The sequence below is a fragment of the Theobroma cacao genome, chromosome 7, assembly GCF_053813885.1.
Source record: "Theobroma cacao isolate CCN51 chromosome 7, ASM5381388v1, whole genome shotgun sequence".
Lineage (NCBI taxonomy): Eukaryota > Viridiplantae > Streptophyta > Magnoliopsida > Malvales > Malvaceae > Theobroma > Theobroma cacao.
The window spans coordinates 11,209,454-11,220,627 of NC_142645.1; the positions used below are offsets into that span (position 1 = coordinate 11,209,454).

General features: G+C 29.5%; 1 pseudogene; it reads left to right on the forward strand.

Annotated features, from left to right (window-relative positions):
- Positions 1-1,618: 1,618 nt before the first annotated feature.
- LOC148761664 (kxDL motif-containing protein LO9-177 pseudogene) lies at positions 1,619-10,827 on the forward strand (annotated as a pseudogene).
- The last annotated feature ends 347 nt before the right edge of the window (positions 10,828-11,174 follow it).

An 11,174-nucleotide genomic window follows, 5' to 3' on the forward strand; every position in this document is an offset into this window, starting at 1 on the left:
CATGGCTTACAACATTTTTTATTTTTCTCGAAAAACTAATTACAAAGAAACAAATATGGTGCTTGAAACAACTTCTTGCCCAGATAGTTATTTGGACAATCAAAACTCTTAAAATATTCTTGAGTCAATTCCATTTCACACAGAATATTTTTAAAATATTTTTATGAAGTCATGATAAGAAGCACAAGATGAAGTGTTTTTAAGAAAAAAGTTACAAGGATCAATCCATTTCAAATAGAACTTCTTTGATCCCTTGTTCTTTGCTAGGGATTGTGTTAGGATGAGCTCGACAACCAATTGAGATCGGTCAAAGCTTAGTTGCAATCATGCAGCAATATTATTCATATTGAATGATTACAGGTTTTTCTTCATCAATAAGACATTAATTATAATGAGTTATAAGTCTAATTAGATGAAGTCTATAAGATTAATATGCCTTGCAAGAGAACTGTAATGGGCTGTAGTTATGAGATCCCTATGCATCAAAGTATAATCTCAAAACTTTTCTGGTTAATGTATCATTGAGACTGGATATCAATGATGTTTAGAGATTGGTATGTTCTATGTTCCTGACTTTAGAAGTAAGCAATTGATCTTATAGATTAAAGTGTAGAGATACTTAGAACTAGAATGTAGGTGCATGCCATTAAGAGCAAGCTCACTGAACATGACCCGTTATGAGAAGTGCATTTGGTAATACACTTAAATGTCTATGCAACACTTCTCATGTGTCAGTCATGTAAACACTCCCTAGACTTGAGATATCAGGTCATCTTATATGTGAAGTGCTATACTGTAATTTCATTCTTATGGGTGCCTAACCAAGGATGCCTAAACAAGATGCTTTTAGGTGTAGTATAAAGCATGTGAAGGCAAATGAGTAGTTAAGATAAGAATCATCATCCCAAGTGTTTTAGACGACATATCTTATCAATTCTTGGTTATTATTAGCTTATTGAAGTCCTTGGCCAAAGCAACTTAGAGATTATGAAAAAAGTTTCATAAGTCTCCATATAGCTAATGCTATAACTGTAGGAATGAACATGGAGGTTAATAATAGTAGACACTATACCAAGCTCTTATCATCTCTAAGATATATGATGAGAGAATGAATTACACTAATAAACTGTACAGTGAAAAGTTGTCAAAGAACCTTTTGACTCTTTTAACAATAAGGTGGCCATGATGCATTGCTAGATGCCAATCTTGGTTTATGGAAAACCTTAATATGAATTTTACTATCATGTAGTATATATTATATTTTGTCCCTTGCTATTAATGAAAAATAACTCATTCCCTGAAGTGAATGTGACGAACGAGTTACCAATAAAAAATTATAAATTCATCCATTCCCTGAAGTGAATGCAATATCATTTAATAATTATGGTCATGGTCATAAATCCATCTATTCCTTGAAGAGAATGCCACATCATTTAATAATTATGATCATGGATATGGAAGAAATCGTCATAATAATTTACACTATCACTATTTTAATTGAAGATAATTTTACCACCAGAAGTGGATGAACACCAAAAGTGGATTGATAACTTTGCCACCAGAAATGGTTAGATAATTTTACTATCAAAAGTGGATGGATGCCTTAACCCATTAAAATATGGATAATCCACCAGAAGTGGATAACCCATCATATGTGGAACACCCACCAAAAATGGATGTATATTTGTAACCTACCACAAGTAGACGAATACTTTCAATGCACCAAAAGTGGATGAATAATGAAAAGGCAAAAATAAAAAAAATAAAAAGAATGTAGAAAACATATTGTCATTGATGTGGCATGAAAGACCATTGGTCACGTACCTGTTGTATGTCTTAAATTTAATTAAACATCACTGAAAACTACAACATTTTGTGATGATTTTAATCTTGGCCAACTCGATATAGCATATCAAGATATTTGTCCACTCTGAAAGAGGAATTGATTATATGATTGGTAATAGAAATATCCATTAATGAACTTAATAGTAATTGGTATATTTTATTTAGTTGAAGAAAATATGGATATTCATCTTGTTGGATCCAAGATTTATGATGTAAATATATATTTAGCAGACATTGCTATAACACACACTATATTGAAAGACAAAAATTATTTTTTTCACTTGACAACGGAAAAAACCAATGTCAATACAGTATCTAATAGTACAAGATTAATTGAAAGCTTCGAAAAAGCTAATATTCTACTATCTTGAGGAATAAAGTTTATAGTAGATGATGTTTTATTTTCTTTTAAGTCTCAAAGAAATTTATTAAGTTATAAAGATATTCGTCTGAATAGATATCATATTGAGACAACAAATAAAAGAGAGACTTAATACCCATATATTACATCGATTGTCTTAAGTAGTAGGTGTGTGTTGAAAAGAAAACTACTCACTTTGTTCTCTGAATTGAACTATACAAATATTTGAAACTTATAATAAACTAGAAGTTTACTAATGATTTTAATGTTTGGCATGGCCGGTTGGACCATTCTGGATCAATAATGATGCAAAAAAATGATTGAAAATTTATATGATCATTCATTGAAAAACCAAAAGATTTTTCAATCTAATAAATTTTTATGTGTTGCTTGGTCTGAAGACAAATAAATTATAAGGCTATCACCAAGTAAAGTTAAGACTAAATTTCCTACAGTTTTTAAACATATTCAGGGTGATATATGTGGATTCATACATTCACCATGTGGACCATTTAGATATTTTATAATTTTAATAGATGTATCAATTAGATGGTCACATGTGTGCTTATTATCGACTTGCAATTTGGCAATTACAATCATTCATTTGCAAGCACATTTTCCTGATTATGTAATTAAGACTATTCGTCTTTACAATGTTGGTGAATTTACATCTTAAGCTTTTAATGAATATTGTATATTAGTTGGAATAACTATTGGATAACCTCTTGCTTATGTTCACACACAAAACGGTTTAGCAGAATCATTTATTAAATACTTCCAACTAATTGTATAGCCATTACTTATGAAATTCAAACTCCTAATGTCTGCTTAGGGGCATGCCATTTTGAATGCAGTAGCATTTGTATGCATCAGGCCAACGAGTTACTATAAATTCTCCTAATACAATTGGTTTATGGTTAGAAATCAAATATTTCTCATCTAAGAATTTTTTGATGTGTGGTATATGTTTCAATTGCTCCACCATAACGCACAAAGATGGGTCCTTAAAGGAGGTTAGGAATATATGGTGGACACGAATCTCTATTTATAATTAAATATTTAGAATTATCAATAAGAGATTTATTCATGTCCAAGTTTGTTAATTGTCATATTGATGAAACAATTTTCCAACATTAGGGGGAGAAAGATAAACAGCTGCAAAAGAAAATTTCTTAAAATGAATTATCATTATCTAGTTTTGATCCTCGTTTAAATCAATATGAACTTGAAGTTCAAAAGATAATTCTTTTGTGAAATATAGTAAATCAGTTGTCAAATGTATTTACTGACCTAAAAGGAATAACTGAATCTTATATACTAGTTACAAATGCTCCTATTAACATTAATGTTCCTGTAAGACAAGGCACGCTAGAAGCGTGGAGACTAATCAGTTCTAAAGATAAAATCCTCAAAAAAGAAAAAAAATAAATATTCAAGATGGTAAAAAAGAAAAAGTAGAAACATTAGAAAAGACCCCTGACATAATTGATAAACATTCCAGAAGAAATTTAGGTACATAAAATCAGTGAAAATAAAGAGATCTCAATAAATTATATCATGAAGGAAAAAAATGGAACTAGTAAATAAATGTTGACGATTTTTTGTATATAATACAGAGCTTAATATTATGAAAGAAAAATGATGATCTTGACCTTATATATTGAAAAATGTAAACATAGAAATAATTGGCCAATGTGGAAAAACGCAATTAAGGAGGAATTGAATTCATTTGCTAAACATGAAATTTTTTGACTTGTAGTCTGTACATCAAATGGTATAAAACCAATGGGACATAAATGGGTATTTATGCAACTATGGAATAAGAAAAATGAGATTATGAGATATAAAGCACGGCTTGTCGTACTAGATTTTACCCAAAGATTTAGTATTAAATGTGAAGAGATATATTCTTTTTGATGGATGCAATTACAATTTTATAATAACTAGTCTGACAATATATTAGAAGATTGAAATGCGTCTAATGAATGTAGCTACATCCTATTTATACAGCTCATTTGATATTGATATCTATATGAAAAATCCTGAAAGATTTAAGTTGCTTGAAGCACAAAATTTGAATTCCCAAAAAATTTATTCAATCAAATTAAATAAATCTTTATATGGATTGAAACAATCTGAATGCATGTGGTATAATCGCCTTAGTGAATATTTATTGAAAAAAGGTTATAAAAATGATCTTAAATGTCCATATGTTTTTATAAAAAGATTCAAATCTGAATTTGTGATAAGTGCTGTTTATGTTGATGAACTAAACATTATTAGAACTCTTAAGGAGTTATCAAAAGCCATGGATTACTTAAAGAGAGAATTTGAGATGAAAGGCCTTGAAAAAACGAAGTTTTGTTTGGGTCTTCAGATTGAATACTTGACAAATGAAATTTTTTTCCATCAATCTAATTATATAACAAAAGTGTTAAAACGATTTTATATGGAGAAAACATATCTATTGAGTTCACCAATGGTTGTAAGGTCATTATATATATAAAAAAACCATTTCCAACCTTGTGAAGATAATAAAGAACTTCTTGATCTTGAAATATCATATCTTAATACAATTGGAGCACTAATGTATCTTGCTACCACTACATGACTTGATTTATCAATTGCTATGAATTTATTAGCAAGATATAGTTCTTCACCAATTCGAAGACATTGAAATGGAATTAAATATATACTTCAATAACTCTGAGGAATAATGGATATAGGATTACATTATTCAAATGCATCAAAATAAAATTTAATTGGTTACATAGATGCCGAATTTTTATCTGATCCATACAAAGCTTGATCCGAGACAGATTATTTATTTACATGTGGAGGTACTACTATTTCATTGCGTTCTATAAAACAAACTATAATTGCTACTTCTTCTAACCATAGAGAAATTTTGGCAACTTATGAGGCAAGTCGTGAATGTGTTTGGTTAAGATCTGTAACTTAACATATTCGAGAAACGTGTGGCTTGTCAACCAAGAAGGAAATTTCAACAACGTTATATGAGAATAATTGTCAAGCCCAGCTCTACAATATGTTTATTATGCTATTCTTATATAGGAATGCATGTTTGCTTACTTGGGTACCTCAAAAATCGTTAAAGGACGGTATTGTACCAAATGGTACAACTAAGTTGATTTAAGCCTTGAACTAGTCCAAATAGAGATTTTAAAATAAAATTAAGAATTTTAAAACCTCAGAATGACTTAAAATGGTGATTCAGAGTTCGAGGACCAATTTGGAGTCAAATTGAAATTTTCATAACCTAGGGGCAAAATGGTCATTTGGCCACCTGAGGTTAAAAATGGGAATGTTAGAAGAAGTTTTTGATCAAGATTGACTATTTAGAACATAATTTGAGTTTGAGAAGTACAGAATTTTAATTCCGACATTTTTTCAAGGATAAGGGCAAAATAGTCATTTTGCCGCCTAGGGGTAAAATTGTAATTTTACATTACCCAACACTTATCCAGCACATAGATTTTACCCAATATTATCATGGATAATTGAGAAAATTTAAGTGGTGGAGAGAGATTGCTTAATGGGTAAGTATGACACATGGACCAATAGAATGGTGACATGCGTCAAATTCTCATCCATTTATTATTTTCCTTATAAATTAGCACAAAATCAGCCCATTTCTCTTGATATGGCTGGCCAAAGGAAGAACAAAGGAAGAAAAAGGAAGAACAAAACCCTAGATGGAAAAATTCAAGGGAAAAGTTGAATCAAGGGAATAACAAAGGTAAGATTTTTCAATTCTAGCTTGTGATCTACCTTGCCTATGCATTATTTTGCATTTGCCATGGTTGAATCACAAGATATCATGAAGGATCCATGGCTGACCGAATTTAGAGAGAGAAGATTTGATGATTTATTTGGTTAGATTTTGAGATATTTTAGTGTTTTAAGTTGTTCAGTGTTGTGTAGCATGAAAAGCCAACAAGAAAAATTCATTTTCTCCCATCACCCATCATTGGCCGAATTCTCCATGTAGAATATTGATGATGATTTTGATTTTATTTCAAGTGATTTGGTTAGGAATTAGTGATTTATGGTGTGAGAATCAAGCTTGAAAAATTATAATGTTGATGCACCCACCATGGCCGAATTTTTCAAGAGAAAATGTGAGGATGATTTTGCCATATTTTAAGTTATTTAATTTGTGTTTGATGAATTGGACTATTGGGAGAAAAATGAAATTATTTGGAGTTGAATTGGACGTATTGGCCAATTAATCGAGTGATAGATCGAATTAGGCCAATACCGTTTAATTTTGGTACACAATTGAATTTGTGTAGAACACCGTGTTTAGACAATAATCCGAACAATTTGAATCCCATTTCGTACATTAGTATAAAGCCTGAATTAGTTTTATAACAATTTAGCACAATGTAGTAAATGGCTTATTGTGCATTATGTCTAGGTGGTGAGCATTCTGGCAAAAGTAAAGAGATAGTACCCGAGGATCAAGAATCGGAGTACAGGAAATTCGACTCCCAAAATAGTGAGTAACCTTACTATCGTCTTAATTATTTAAAGTAGTTTTTATTCTTTTTTGTGATTTGATAGAAAAATGAGTTTAAATGGCAAATATTTATGTTTTATAAGCAAAATGTGATTAAATGAAAATGATTTTATAAAATTGTCTTGAAATTGAAAGATGGTTTTGAAAATGGAGTAATTGGAGACTAATTGCTGTGTTATAAATCATGGTTTGAATTGAATGGCTTATGATAATATTGGCATGAATGGTTGATTTGGTAAATGTGTTGAAAATGCATGAATTGTTAATTTACCTTAAGAGGTTGTAAAAGAAAATAATTGCTATGTCATGCTATTGTAAATTTTATTGTATGGTGGGTTATAAATTAGTCGCTGCAGTGGACAAGTTCTGTGGACCAGCCTATTAGAGGGGCACGGTAACCCTATTATATTCATACCTCAGTATGAGAGGCGCGGTTGGATAACTCCTGAGGTTAAAACTTTAGAGTTCACTTCACGCCAAACCACTATGTGAGAGTGAACTCAGCCAACGCCAAGGAACGTCTCTGTTTTCAAAATAAAAACATGATTTATGTGTATATAACTTTTTAACAACCTTGGCGGACTCGGTTGGGATAGCCCTCGATCAAGGTATCCCTGATAACTAGGTATGAGAATGATTTTGGCACGAGCCAAAGTTTTAAGAAATTCATAAGCCATGTTGATTTCTCGATTTATATGAATTGATTTTATTTGGTTGAAACAAGTTGAAAGGTGATGAATTACAGTATGTTAAACTAATTATCTGTCTCCATTTACTCGACTTTAGATATTTTAGATGGTATTTGTTTACTCACTGGGATTATATAATCTCACCACGCTCCTTTCCATCCATTTCAAGGTCAGAATAGACTGTAGATAGTTGATTTCATCGAGGTTACCATTGGATTTGCATCCTCCAAACTGTAGGTTTACAGTCTTCCTTACTTTTAGTTATTCGGGGGCCCATTGGTTATTGTAAATTAAATTAAATACTCTGGCTTTCTGTATTACAGTATGTATGAATTTATTTTGCTTTTACGCTGCTACAAAAAAATTATTTACGTATAACTCTAAAAATATTATTTTATAAGAAAATAAAATATTTTATTGAATATATATTTTATTTTTTTATTATATCCAAATAATCATAATTTCATTTTAAATGAAGGTTTTAGATGTTTAAACTTAATTTTGATTATGAATTATGTGTTTTGTACTCGCATACTACATTTTTAGTGGATTTCTAGATTAATGAGGAAAATGACCAAAATGCCCTTGTGAGAAAAAAATTGTTTTTCTATTGTTTTGATTTGAAAATAGTTTATAATCTCTCAAAACATAATATTAATGACTAATACTCACAGGGGAAGCGAGAAAAACTGATGTTAAGCCTTGTGAGATTTTGATTGACATTCCGGATAATGAATGTCTATCGGGACATCGCGGCGGTTGTCACGGGCTCGATGGGAGTTCTAGGTCGTGACAATAATACCGCTTGCATGATATAGTTAAAAGAATGATACATTAAAGGCGATTGGACAACATATAGTTCGCCAAAATTCTTTTTCACTTATAATTTCCAAAAAAATGGTGATATTAGTGTTTAACAAATTCAGTCAATTGATAATCTAATAGATTTATTCACTAAAGCCCTTCTTACTACAACATTTGAAAAATTGATATAAAAGATTGGAATACATCATTTTAAAAATCTCTATAATGCAGTCATCAGGGGGAAGAAAATACGCACTATACTCTTTTCCTTCATCAAGGTTTTTCTCACTGGGTTTTTCTTGATAAGGCTTTTAAGAGGCAGTATTTCAAAAGTGTATTCTTGAAAAGAATTATGTACACTTTTTCCTTCACTTAGATTTTTTTCTCATGAGATTTTTCCTAGTAAGGTTTTAACGAGACATATTCTTAATACAATGGATTTTCAAGGGGGAGTGTTATATTTTTGTGATATCCATTTATGTTATCTACCTAGTTTTGGATGAAAATTAGATTGGATCAACCTTCGGATTTAATCTATCCAACTAATCTCTTAGTATTATTTTCATCTTGTAAATTCAATCTAGATAAGGGGTTATTAACCTATAAATAAGCCCTTCACTTCATTTGTAAATATACATTTGAATAAGATCTTCTTACTCCCTCTAGATATTTTTTTTCCCTCTAAATACTTATTTTTATATTTTTCTTATAGTTGTTCTTTCATATTTATTTAATAACAAGAAAGAATTTAAAGGGAGATAGATGATCTTATTGAATTATGTTTAATAATGAAGTAAGGGGCCTATTATAGGCCAAAAACCTCTTGAATTATAATCTTAATCTAATTCAATTTAAGAGTAAAAATCAGATTACACTTCTTGTATTTGGCATGTTAAGTTGTTTGACTTGGTCTGAACTTCTTGAGTCATAACTTAATGGACATTCATATATATATATATATTCATAACATTATCAACTTACTTTTGGCATGGATTACTTATCTTATTTGAGTTGACATATATTATTAAAAAAATTCAATTGATAAATTAAAGTTAGTTCATAAACAATATGTGAAAGTTTAAAATTATTATAGACATCCCATTTTGTTCGAGATAGAGAGAAAATAAAAAAAATTAAAAATGTATAAATAAAAAACACAAAAAAAAAAAATAAAGAAAGAAAATTTTGGAAAAAGAAAATAATGGAAAATAAGGATCCTAATTTTAATTTGAATCTAATTCCTAATCTCAGTTTAAATCAAACTCTAAAAAAAAGCTTCAATAAACCAAAACTCACGAAATTAAATTTGAAAAGGATCACGCATAAGGAATTATAGAAGAAAAGAAATCGTAGAAGGTTAGGAGAATCAAGGTTGTCTGACAATCATAACCTAGGCAAAGGTGGGAATATAAAAAAGGGAAGAAGGAAAATAGGATGAAGAAAAGCTCGAGAAGAAGGAAAATAAGAAGAAAAGAATTAAAAGGTTATATACTAGACTCAAAATGATGCCCTTTTGTGTCAAAAGAAAAAAGAAAAGGTTTTCTAGGCCGATCTGATCGACTTGGCCACCACCCGCAATAAGCCCAATAAGCTTGGGCTTTCTTTTGCGACTTGGGTTTTTTCTAACCCTATAAGGTATGCCCATGCACATATTTAGTTATTTAAAATTTTTTTATTCTATTTTTTATTTATTTAATGTTTTTTTTGTACGCATATTTAGGGTTAGAAAAGTATTTTTGAAAAAAAAAACAAATTTTAACCAAATTAAAAAATAAATTTTTTTAATGAAAATTTTAAGGAAAGTTACAGGTGGTAACTTATTTAAAAATTTCAAAGTAAAAATAATTATGAGTATTTGTCTTGGTGTAATCTCATAAATTGTTTTCACAAAAAAAAAAGGTGTTATTTTAAATAATTATTACAAACATGGAATATTAATGAATGAACTATTTTTTAAATTAGAAATAATCATAATATTCGTGTATTATATTTAATTTCATAAAACACAAATAAATAAAAATTCTCCATTGATGGAATTTCAAGAAGGTTATAATTGATAATTTCTTTCAAATTTCTAGTTGCAAACTTTTTCATAAATTCTATCATAAGGATTAGAGACAATGAAAATAATAAAATAGAAAATAGGTAAAAGAAATCAATTGGAATATTGAATTAAAATTCTTTCAAAAAATCTAAAATATAATATATAAATAATAAAATAGAAAATAGGTAAGAAGAAATAAATTTGAATACTGAATTAAATTTTTTTGAAAAATCTAAAACATAATATATAATTTTTTTAACATTAAAAGGAAAAGGAATCCATAAGAGTAGCTTCGAAAAAGGCGTCTCATCAATTCAAAACCCTAATTGATGCTAATGATTTGGACTCTCTCAAGAATTTATAGCACCTCATTTTGGGAAGGTTGCAGGACAGCAATGTGGTCTTATCTCATTTTAATAAGTACTTAGAACATTGCTTTGTTGAGATTTCTAATGACATGGTTATATATCCAAATGCGTTTTCGAATGAATCAACAAGGGAAGTATTTGACTAAAGACCAGACCTACGAGTACCGCAGTAGTTACTTATAATGAAATAGGGTGTTTTCTTTTCCATATTCTATTATCATAGTTACCTCTATTTTTTTTTTTTGCATATTTTATTATGATAATTATCATCGTATTGGCGGGATAGGAAAGAGAAATAGAAACTATTTATGTTTTTGTCTGAAAATACTTACAATATTATTTTGATTGATTTGCAGTACTATGTGATTTAGGAATAATTTGTGAACATAAAAAGTACCAATTTAAAATGCTAATACTTTCCTCATACGTAATTGTACTTTGAACCTGAACCTAAATGTGTTTCGTGGTCAATTGCACCTAATAAAAAAAATGATGTTAACTCTTCATTTGTCGTGATGGT